The 12,136-nt window shown below is 47.1% G+C and overlaps 2 long non-coding RNA genes across 2 annotated transcripts; one reads left to right on the top strand and one right to left on the bottom strand.

The window, feature by feature from the left end:
• Positions 1–12,136, bottom strand: LOC116438788. Its single transcript, XR_004237923.1, has 3 exons — positions 11,949–12,136; positions 11,449–11,609; positions 1–46 (listed from the first exon to the last, which is right to left on the bottom strand). It is a non-coding gene; the product is annotated as an uncharacterized LOC116438788 (long non-coding RNA).
• On the top strand, positions 399–7,945 carry LOC116438787. The gene is made up of 2 exons (XR_004237922.1): positions 399–1,104; positions 5,817–7,945. It is a non-coding gene; the product is annotated as an uncharacterized LOC116438787 (long non-coding RNA).

Below are 12,136 nucleotides of genomic sequence, written 5' to 3'. Positions count from 1 at the left end.
AAAAATACAGTTCATCCAATTCCTTCTGGCACACAGAGAGGGGAGGCTGTGAAAACAGGAGCATTGTTTGCTGTGGCCTCCTCTGTGCCCTTCACGCCTTTCAGCGCTTTGAAACAGCCAAGAGCTTTCTCCAAGAGTGCAATGAAGCAGCTGTTCCTGCTCCCAGCTCTCGCCCTTCCCAGTCTCTAAACTTGACTGCTTTTGTCCCTCTTGCTGTGCCCTCTGTGCCCCCGGGGCTCGGTGGCTGCTGCCCAGGGCTGTGGCACTGGCACAGATCAAGTGCTCGAGACCCTCCTTTCTCTGCCCTTGGAGCTGCCTGCTCACAGCAGTGTAATAAATGGTTAAAAGTTTTTTCTTTTGGTTAAAAAGAAGTTAATAGTTACTTGTTATATACAGTTAATAAGTTGATTATTATTGCGAGTGTACGGGTGTAATGCTGCTATGTGATCGCTAGATGGTGACACCAAATAGGGGAAGAGTGGTAGGTCTACAGAAAAGTGGAGAATGTTCTGGAATGTTCTTAAGATGACTTAATGGTTTATGATGTAAACATCTTGAAGAATTATTGGTTAGAGGGCAAACCAATCACTCGACGCCCCAGAGATTGATGGAGCTGAACGCCAATGAGGACCCTAGCAACGAGCCACCAGAGGGAGGATCGGAGCTCCACCAATCATAACATCAGAGGGACTATAAAATGGCCCCGGGGCTGAGCCCCCGCGTGGTGGGGTTTTCCTGAGGAACCTGAGTCCAAAGGAACGTCCTGTGCGTCACACTGTTGGGGTTTTTTTCTGGCTTGTCGCGCGGAGCCTGGGCTTATCCTGGGTTCCCGCTCGCAGCGGTTAACAAATAAACGAGTTGACTTTTCCTTTAAAAGTCTCAGCCTCGTTTACAACAATTCTGGGGACTCGTCCGGGATAAGCCACGCCCCCTGGGCGGTCCCGAGGGAGGACAGGTCCCGGGAAGACGTCTCTGGCCGATTTTTGCCACCCGGAGTTTGGATTTCTTCGAGACCGTTGACGGCAGCTGGCTTTCCCGAGTAACGGCTGAGAGCACGACAACCCAGAAGGGAGAGGGCCCTCCGAGAGGGAGCGGGGCTCGCAGGTATGCCGGGTAGTGCTGTGAGTGGGGTGAGGCATAAGGGGGTGCGAGAGTGTGTGTTAGGGCGGCTGGTTGGGGCGGGGGCTGCGTGGAGCGGGCTCCCAGAGCGAGTGTGGAAGCGAGTGTGGACGAGAGAGTGTGGTACCCTTAGGGACCCCAAGGAGGGGGAGACGGGGGAGTACCTCCTTTTCTCCGCCCTTACCCGCGTAGGCTCCCGTTCCTCCGTGGTTGGAGGCTCCGAGGGGTGGCGTGGCGCTGGGTGTGAGGGCTGCTGGACTCTCGGGTGGGACACCGGCACACGCGGTGAGATCCCAACGGGGGGGGCACAGTAGCCTCACCGGCCACGGCCGCCTGGAGGGCAGTTCCTCAGGCCAGATCAAGGGCGGGTCTGGCACCTGGGGAACTAGGACCTTTGGAGGTTGGAGGTTAATAACTTCTGCCTGGGGACCATCAGGTTTGGGTGGCCACCGGACAGGGGATTGCCCCTTCTCGGGAAGGGGAAGGGGAAGGTACCCAACCCAAGGGGGATTAGGACCCCGAGTGAGAGATCCCGAGTGTGGACTCACGAGGGGGGCAGTATCTCACGGCGCCTCAAGCTGGGAATCCTGTGTGTGGGGGATTCATTGAGGGAGTGAGAAAAATTCCTTGCAAACGCAGTGACAAGGAGAGGCCACCGGTTGTGAGAAGCTCTCTCACTCAATAGGAGTGAGAGGGGGGTTAGAACCTGCCAGGATAGGGCAGGTTCTTATTTGTTATATGCCTAAGTGATTTTATCTTCTTAATTTGGAATCCAAGACTACTTGGGTGTATTCTGTTAGTAGTATTTGTTTTATTTAAGTACCTTTTTTTAATAACTTCTTACCAGTAATAGATATATGAATTTCTTTGGGGAGGGGGGGGGGAGGAGATTGATTTGGTCGTGTGATTGCGGGAGCCTTAATAGGCGAGGTCCTGAGGTGAGGGTCATCCAATAGTCCTCAGGCCGTCTATTAAGGAGAGAGTGTATGAATGTAGAATATTTAGTTTGTGTAGGTGCTTTTATTTGTTTTGGAGTGTTGGTAACTTCACTGGAGCGGTCAGGGCTTGGTAAAAGGCTGTAAAAGGTGTCTTACAGCTAACGAGCGCTATTTTGCGATATATATAATTGTTCCGATTATTCGTTCGTGGCATTTTTTGTGTTGGCAGTTTGTGCTTTAGGTTGGAACTCAAGACTACTTGGGTGCACTTTGTTAGTCCTTTTTTTTGTCATTCGGAAGGGGTTTTTTTGGCACATATTAATTAGTTAAAGAAAGGTCTTATAAAAATTATTTTAATTGCGTAGTTGCTGCGGTGAGCCCGGCGGTGGGGTTCTGAGATGGTAGTCCCCAGACCGCCTATCAGGCAGAGAGGAGAAGTGTCTAGTGGCGTCAGACGAACACCATTTTGCGATATAAATTGTTTTGATTATTCTTTAGTGGCATTTTTCTGTTGGCATTTTGTGTTTTAGGTTGGAACTCAAGACTACTTGGGTGTATTTTGTTAGTCCTTTTTGGTTATTCAAAAGAATTTTTAGTGCATATGAATTAAGTTTAAAAGTCTTATAAAATTATTTTAATTGCGTGGTTGTTGCGGTAAGCCCGGCGGTGAGGCTCTGAGATGGTAGTTCCCAGACTGCTTATCAGGCAGGGAGGAGAGTGTGTCTAGTAGCGTCTGGCGAACGCCATCTTAAACTGTCGGTGTCTAAGCCATTTTACGATCTAGGCTGCAGAGGAGAGGTGATCGGTGGCGTCTGGCAGGAGCCATATTAATTTTTTTTGGAGAACTCCCCGGAGGAGGGAGGGTTCCCCCGCTACGGGCCGGAAGAGCCTGGTGGGGTTCATCCGGTTTCCAGTTGGGCCGCCATTTTGGTTGTAGTTTTTGGTGGGGTGCATCCGGTTTCCGGTTGGGCCGCCATTTTGGTTGTAGTTTTTTTTGGTCTCCGATCGGAACTCCCACAATCGGTGTATTTTCCCACGATCCCTTTGAGGTTCCTACATATAGGTTTATCCCTTTTCTCTCTCGTTTTATTGAAACGCTTTGTGTTATCATTTGAGACTGGCAGTCTTATTAAGTTCCCATATTAAGGGATTCATAACTTGAATTATTTTAGTAATTTATTAAATATTTAAATTGTAATCCAAGTATTATACTAAGGAATTAAAACTTGTATTATTTTAGTAATCTTAAAGAATTAATTTAAATATAAATACTTGAATTATTGTGGTAGTTTATTAAATATTTAAATTATAATTCAATTATTTTATTAAGGAATTTAAAACTCATATTATTTTAGTAACTTATTAAATATTTAAATTATTTATAATTAGTACATTAAGGAATTAACTAAAATATAATTATTTGAACTATTTTAGTAATTTATCAAGTATTTAAATTATAACCTGATTATTATATTATTAAATATTTAAGTTATAATCCAATTATTATATTACTAAATATTTAAATTATAATCAGATTACTATATTTATTAAATATCCAAATTATAATCCAATTTATTATTGAATCATGGGTCAGTGTGCAGGGAAGGATTCCCAGAATACAAAGAAGGAAAAGAAAGAGATAAAAGACATTCCTCCCAACAGTCCCTTAGGGGAAATGCTGAAATTTTGGGATACTGATACAAATTTAAAGAAATTGGACAGAATTAGAATGATTAATTATAGCGTTGAAATTTGGTCAAAGGAAGTGATTCAGGAGGGGCCTGTTTATTGGCCCTGGTACGGATCTAAAGAAAAATGGATGTGCAGGGCCTTAAACAAACACGTTAACTTAAAAGAAAACCAAAATGAGGAAGAAATATTATATGCAGCCTGCTGGCTTGAAAATGAAATCTGGGATAAGAAGATAAGAGTGTACAAAATGGAAAGAGAGGGAAAAAAGGAAGAGAAAGAGGAAAACTCTAAGAGGAAATGGGATCCTCTGGATCACCTCCCAGCCCCCTCTCCACCAACACCACCTGTAGTTCATCCTCCTACCCCTCCAGTATCCCCTCCTAGTCAACCAATACCACTGCCTGCATCTCCACCTGCACCTCAGCCTCCTCCTGTATATACTAATCCAGAACCCAAAACCCCAATTACCTGCCCGACACCGCTCCCCACTTCTTTTGTAGTCCAGCCTTATTCTCCAAACCCCTCTTTAATATCTCAGAGTCTCCCTATGTCCCTTATTACAGCTCCTACATTTCAGTCTGTTCCCCTTAGTTTCTCTTCGATGTCTCAGTCACCTGCTGAGGAACCGGTTTCTAATAAAAGAACTGAACAGGGAGGGGATGGACTCCAAAGTTCTCGAGGACTTGATGGACATTGTTGTTGCAGAAATGGAGAAACAGGAAAAATCAGAAGGGAGCTCAAGTCAGCACAATTATAACACTCGGTCTCAAGCAAAGAGGTGTCAGTCCAAGGAAGAACTAGTGGAGGAATTGTTGCCCTTGAGAGAGGTACCCATGGGAGGTGTTAGGGGAGGAATTGGGTTTGTAAATGCACCATTAACAGCCTCTGAGGTTAGGAACTTTAAAAAGGAAATAAAGAGTTTATTGGAAGATCCTATAGGGATATCAAATCAACTGGATCAATTTCTAGGACCTAGTATAAATACATGGGAGGAATTGAACTCTATTTTAGGTATTCTTTTCTGCCCGGAAGAGATCCAATTAATACGTGCAGCAGGGATGAGAATATGGGAAAGGGAAAATAGGATTGGTCCCCGAGGGGAGGAGAAGATGCCAAATAATCAACCAGACTGGGATCCTAATGAGGAGCTGGGGAGAAGAAATATGAGAGATTATAGATCTTTAGTAGTGAGGGGAATACGAGAAGCAGTTCCTAGGACAAGTAATGCAAGGCTAGCTTTTGATAGCCAACAGGAGAAGGACGAGACACCTAGTGCATGGTTGGAAAGATTGAAAAGAAACTTCCAGCTGTATTTGAGTGTTGATCCAGAAAGTCCAGAGGGACAAATATTGGTAAAAATACAGTTTGTAACCAGGGCATGGACAGATATTCGGAGGAAATTAGAAAAGATGGATGATTGGCAGGAAAGGGGCCTGAATGAACTGTTGAGGGAGGCGCAAAAGGTGTATTTGAGGAGAGAGGAAGAAAAGACTAAGACGAAAGCAAAGATTATGGTGGCCATAGCCAAAGAGAGTGTAGGAGCTGGGAGGGAAGAGTAGGAAGGAGAGCAGAGTGTAAGAAAGTATGTACTAACGATTACCAGCACTTTAAAAGAACTGCGACAGAAAGGATATCTTCCCCAGGCAACACCCATCGATTTTAACATCCATACATTCCAACCTGGCGACTGGGTTCTAATCAAAACTTGGAAGGAAGAACCATTAACTCCCAAGTGGGAAGGACCTTTTGAAGTCTTATTAACCACTGAAACTGCAGTGAGGATACAAGAGAAAGGGTGGACCCATGTTTCCAGAGTAAAAGGACCGGTGCCAGCTCCGACCGAATGGACAGTGGTGGGAACGACGGACACTAAGTTGACTTTAAAGAAAAAGCCACCAGAGAAATTATGAGATTTTTAACGGTTTTAAAGGAGTTATTAAGCTATTTATAAAGTGTTAATCATTAATTTATGTATTTTTAAAACTTACAGATTTTTAAAGTTGAAATGTAATTGGTGAACAACTATTTGATAAGATCTGTTTTAATATCCGGTGTTTCTCGTTACAGATCCGAAGAACTCTGAAGGAATAGAGCATCCTCCCACGCACCTAGTAATCAGACCCTAAAAGGAAGAAAAATAAGTTGACACAAAAAGGGAGATTGTCACCGCAACAAGAGGGTAACAGTAGCCAACGGGTAAGAATACTGCAAGGGAGCAAGACCGGATCAGGATACACTCTTGCCACAGAGAGTCGCAGATCCTCTAATTGGGATTAGAGGGGAGACATGGGTGGGAGAGTGCCCTGTACCGGACCCCTGCTGATAGGGGTTCTCCTCATGATTAACATCCAAGCACGAGGAGCACCACCCTGTGATAAATGTTACTACCCCTTGTATGCGGGAGATTCTCGGACGGCCATCCTAAGAACCCATTCGAATCCGAGCCCTAATTGTGCCAACTTTTTAGAGCTGCAAACCTGCATAGAGGATGGCCGAACCTATTGGCTTTTTGAGAATGTAAGGACTTTTAAACAAAAATTGCTGGGAGAATGCCCTATGAAGGAGAAATGGATTTGCTCTGAGAAGGACCCGGCAAAGCAAAAAGAAAAAGCAGGAAAATGGGAGCCAGACTTGATGAGAGAAAAGGAAGTAAAAGGGATAATTAAGAAGGGACCTGAAATCAGAATGATGGGAGGAAAGAACCTGTTCCTAGATCTGGTTGAGAAAATAAGCCATGAGTGGAATATAACTGATTGTTGGATTTGTGGAGATACCCGAATGGCAGAGGTTTGGCCTTGGGAGGGGATTGCTTTGACCCCACAGGAGACCCTAAAGATAATGGAGAAGGAATCATCAGGACCAGATGAGAGGGAGGAAGAAGAAACTTGGAGCTTGAGGTCGGGAGTCATCGGAGAAGAATGTCTGTAGAGGAGAGGTCCTAAATATATAGCATATGTGGGTGAGCTTCCCTGCAAAAGGTATTTTGTAACAAATGGTACACACCAGTGGTGGATCCCTAAGGCTAAGGATTTGTATTGGGCAAGAAAACAAAAGGGTGTACATATGTGGAACAAGAAAAGTTATGTTAATGTATTACCAGGGAACCCAACCCCTTCCAAGACGAACCGAAAATCTCAAAATTCTGGAGTAAGATTGGCATAAACAATGTAAGTTTTCATAATTACTGGTGAGCACCAAAAGGACTCTTCTGGTTATGTGGGAAAATGGCCTATGTTATGCTTCAAAAAGACTGGGCTGGGAGCTGTACCCTAGGCATAGTAAGACCCTCCTTTTTCCTACTTCCAAGAATTAAGGGACGAAGTCTTGGGGTTCCTCTGTATGATGAATTGGCACGGAGAAAAAGGGACATTCAGATAGGAGGAACCCAGAAGTGGGGGGAGGATGAGTGGCCACCTGAGCGGATCATAGCCACCTATGGTCCTGCCACTTGGGCCCAGGATGGATCATGGGGGTACAGGACTCCAATATATATGTTGAATAGAATTATCCGCCTTCAAGCACTGGTGGAAATAATATCTAACCAATCCACCCTAGCTCTGGATTTACTTTCTGCACAGTCCAGACAAATAAGAACTATGATATACCAAAATAGGCTGGCCCTAGATTACCTGCTAGCCGAGGAAGGTGGTGTGTGTGGAAAGTTCAGTTTGTCCAAGTGTTGTGTAGAAATTGATGACCACAGTGAAGCTATCAAAAATATAACTACTAACATCAGAAAATTAACCCATGTCCCTTTACAAAGGTGGACCCCGCTGTTTAAATCTAATTGGTGGGACAACCTCCTAACTGGAGAGTGGTGGAAGAAAGCATTGATAATTGTTGGACTCTCATTTGCTGGTTTCCTATTCCTGCCATGTTTAATCCCCTGTTTTGTTAGACTTATAACTTCTGTTGTGCAGAATATGCCCCTCATTCAGGAATTACAGACACAAAACCAGGAGAAAACTGCGAGAATTAGAGTGCTGCAAGCGGATGAATTAGAAGAGGATCAGGAAGGAAAGAAAACCCCTGAAGCAGCGAAAGAAATATATAAGAAATACCAAAGGCTGCAGAAGATTTGTAAGAATTATGAGGACACTGCCTAATAAAAACTGTAAAACTGTGAGATGGTTGATGCGGGCAAAAGCCCGATCAATGTTTTAGAGGGGGGAGTTGTAATAAATGGTTAAAAGTTTTTTCTTTTGGTTAAAAAGAAGTTATTTGTTATACACAGTTAATAAGTTGATTATTATTGCGAGTGTACGGGTGTAATGCTGCTATGTGATCGCTAGATGGTGACACCAAATAGGGGAAGAGTGGTAGGTCTACAGAAAAGTGGAGAATGTTCTGGAATGTTCTTAAGATGACTTAATGGTTTATGATGTAAACATCTTGAAAAATTATTGGTTAGAGGGCAAACCAATCACTCGACGCCCCAGAGATTGATGGAGCTGAATGCCAATGAGGACCCTAGCAACGAGCCACCAGAGGGAGGATCGGAGCTCCACCAATCATAACATCGGAGGGACTATAAAACGGCCCCGGGGCTGAGCCCCCGCACGGCGGGGTCTTCCTGAGGAGCCTGAGTCCAAAGGAACGCCCTGTGCGTCACACTGTTGGGTTTTTTTCTGGCTTGTCGCGCGGAGCCTGGGCTTATCCTGGGTTCCCGCTCGCAGCGGTTAACAAATAAACGAGTTGAGTTTTCCTTTAAAAGTCTCAGCCTTGTTTACAACAGCAGCCTTTTCCATCTGCAAGCTCCACATGGACAGGGACTGCCCACCTCTGCTCCTTGCCCACCCTCCAGGAGCCCAGGGCTGCCATCTCCACTCCCTGCTGGCGCTGAGGGCTCCCAGGTGCCCCAGGCTGCTGTGACACCGCTGCCAACGGGAGGGAACAGCGGCAGGGGCTGTGCTGAAAGTCAGCTCCATTTCTTGCTACTGCTGTGGGCCCCAGAGTCAGGGATCAGATCCAGGCCCTGCTGCTGCTCCCTCAGTATTACCACAGGCCTGGGCCCTAGGGTGTATCACTGTGTCCTGCAGCCATAGGGAGGAGGAGAGAAGATCCAGCAGGCAGGAATTGTGCAGCAAGATTGATTGATTTAATTATTTTACAAACTCTTTTATAGACTTTTTTCTTCATAGTCTAATTGGACAAAGGACCAGCCACCCCTTGGGGTGATTGGCTAAAATCCTAAAACATCCATTGTCAAAATATTTTCCTACTATACCATAAACAAGACTTTTCAAGGTTGCAGGTGGCTTGATTGTTTACATAACTCTGCTACGTCTTCGATGAGAGAGAAAAGTCTCTCACAGACTTAGAAAATGGCAAGAAAATCCTTGCTAGCAGCATTTTGGTATCTACACCTCAGGATCAGGCACAGTTTGGGTGTTGCTGTCAGTGCCAGCAGGAGCGGGTGCTGGAGCAGCGGGTGCTGACAGTGCCCCGAGGCCCGAGGGCTCCCTGGGCTGCGGGGCTGGCAGGGAGCTGCCCCTTGTTCTCCCTGTGCCTCACTGTAGCGGGTTGAGTTCGAAACCGGGCAGAAACACCAGTTAAATGTAGTGGTTTTGGTTCAAAATATTCATTACTTACTTACTTTCCTTCTGTGAGATAAGAATTAGGAGAAAAGCAAAGCAGGCACAAACCTTAAATAGTTGCAGTACAATGAAAGAGTTTTATTACTAATGGAATTAAAAGTAAAGAGAAAATAACAAAACAAAATTAAAGCAAATCCCCCCCCCCCCCCCCTTTCCAGCACTTCTCTCCTTTTACCCAACTCGCACAAAGGATAACAGAACATGGGATGTTAGTCAGTGTTGCAGTTCTTGAAAAAGTCTCTCTCTTATGCTTAAGGAAAAAAGGGTTTTCCTTCAGTTGCACGTGGTTCTCAAACTGCCACCAACAGCAGACCCGCCCGGAACCAATCAATCTGCTGTGTGTAGAACATCTCTCCCATGAAAAATCTCACAGATCCTTCACACTACAAAACATGGGCCATCACATGGGGTTATTAATCTTTTTAAGGATAAGTTATTTTGGCTTGCACACAAAGGCTTTTTCTTCGCCACAAGTCTCTAACAGCCTCTTACTACTTCTATATAGCCTGGCATAGGCACTCTTCATAATCTTCATAGGCCACACGACGATTCTCCATCCCCCCATGTTCTTCAAATGGATTAAAGAGACAAACAGTTTGTGGTATTACAGTTTCTTACCACGGCATGCAAGAAGGTTTTTAAGCTGCGCGCCAGAATCGCAGCACCGCCCTCTTTTCTCCCATCGCCATGCTCAGCTTCATCTCATGTGACTCACTTCTCTTTCTCTCTGACTCTGACGCCACCATGTTGAAGGGTGTTCTTGTTCGGGCTTTACGGTGGGGAAAGCCTCGCTCCCTCTGTGCTGCTGGCTGTGTGGTGTCCAGTTCAGCACGAAGTGTGCTGGCTGCAGACAGGAGGCTCTGCCGGCTCCTGCTGGCTCCGCCGGCTCCGCATGGAGAGGAGAGGGACCCGCCTGTCCCCAGAAGCCGCGCTGGATGGGTTTAGCTGTGAGCAGTCCATGGCTGGTTTTAGCTGCCTGCAGCTCTGGGACAGTCCCCCCGCAGTGATCCAGGGTCCGTGCCGCAGCATTGGGAAAGGGGGAAAGCAGCAGTGGCCCCGGCCAGGCCCGGTGGGGCCGGGAGGCTCAGAGCCCCCCCCCACCTTCTAGCAGGCGAGCGCCGACAAAAAGGGGAAGTCCCGTGCGGTTTAAATATGTAAATTGTGAGAAGCGTAATTGGTGTTAAAGACTGTCCATCAACTCAGGGTCAACCCAATACACTCACGCAAAGCTGGGCCGCTCACAAGTGGGGCAGCACAGCAAACAGGGAGCCTGCGAGTCCCTGCCAGCCCTGTCTGCTCAGAGATTGGGCCTTGGAGCTGCAGGGGGACAAAGGCAGCTGCTTCTGGTCCCTCTGCGTGTCCCCGTGTTCAACAGTGCTGCTCCATCATTTAGGACGTGTTTTCTGTTTAATTAATAGAAAAAAAAGATAAAAACCAGAAAATATTATGAAACATAAAACCAAAACCCACATGTGGAGTGAAAAATCTTTTGTAACTCTGGATTAAGAGTCTTTTCAAAAAGACAACTCAGGTATTTGTAAATATGCTGAGGGCATTGATCCATCTTACTGACCTCAGCAGTCCTTTTTTAAAGATTTTGGGCTTTGTTTCCAACATTGTTATTTTAAATTGTGGTTGAAGCAATAGGAAATTGATTGTGCCCTGCCAGCTCCGAGCAGGACTGGCAATCTAAACTCTGTCCCACCCCAACTCATGGAGAAGATGCCCTTCCTTCTCACCCTGCCAATGAGCTGCACATTCCCTCTGAAATTGTCAGGGGGTTCTTAAAGACGCCAAGTCCCACTCAGGGCTTTTTGCTCTGGTTTGGCACTGGAGAAGGACAATTCTTCCTCCATCAGCTCCAGGCTGCACTGCCTCAGGAACACAGCCCACTCACCAGGTTGGGCCCACTCGTGGCACTTCCAGAGGAGGAAGAAAGTGCAATGGCACAATTCCAGCCCAAAAGGAAGGAAGAGTGGGACAGACAGAACACCCTGTGCAGATCCAGGCATTCAGCTGGGACTGTGCAGAGTTTGGGTTCTTGCCAGTGGCATGTGTGTCCCTGACTGCAATCTCTTGGCCTGCACGAGAGTCTCACTCACCTGCAAAAGCAGAAAGCTCCGTCGCTGTGCTCGCAAGGGGCTCGTCTGATGCAAAGCTGTCAGAGCCCTGTGAGGGGAGAGCGGGCCCAGCCGTGCCCGGGGCTGAGCCCCAGCAGAGCCCTGGCAGAGCCCGGAGCAGCCTCAGCATCCGCAGAGCCCGGCTGCGAGGAGAGAAAGCAGAACCCGCCCGTCAGCTGAAGCCTCCTGTCCCCTTGTCCCGGCTGCCCGCAGTGCCCAGGCCGTGCTGGCCGTGCTCAGAGCTGGGCCCAAAGCTGCCCAGCATTGCTGCCTTTGGGAGCAGAGCAGGAGGGCAGGATATGTGCCCAGCCTGCAGCCAGCCATGGCACAGCCACCTCCTCAGCAGCTGCCCAGAGCCCAAAAGCAGCTTGGCAGCCACTGCAGAATTCCCTGCAGCCGCCCCAGCAAAGGGGGAACCTTTGGTGCCCAGCCAGGCCGTGCCATGCCCAGCTCTGGCAGCATCCCCCTGGCTCTGGACTCACCTGCACACTGGGCGTGGAGTGTGTCTTTGGAGAAGGTGCCAGAATCAAAGGCCATCATCTTCAGCTGCCGCTGGCCAGCTCCAGGAAGAGGTTGTGGTCCTTGAGCTCGTCCTTGGTGGCTCCAGCAGCAGCAGCCCCACCTGCTACAGCTTCTCCAGGGGCTCCTTCTCCTTACCTGGGGGCGACAC

This window comes from Corvus moneduloides, unplaced genomic scaffold (assembly GCF_009650955.1).
Source record: "Corvus moneduloides isolate bCorMon1 unplaced genomic scaffold, bCorMon1.pri scaffold_114_arrow_ctg1, whole genome shotgun sequence".
NCBI classification, from domain to species: Eukaryota; Metazoa; Chordata; class Aves; order Passeriformes; family Corvidae; genus Corvus; species Corvus moneduloides.
Note: the sequence above shows the minus strand (reverse complement) of the source record. Positions and strands in the feature narration are given on the sequence as shown.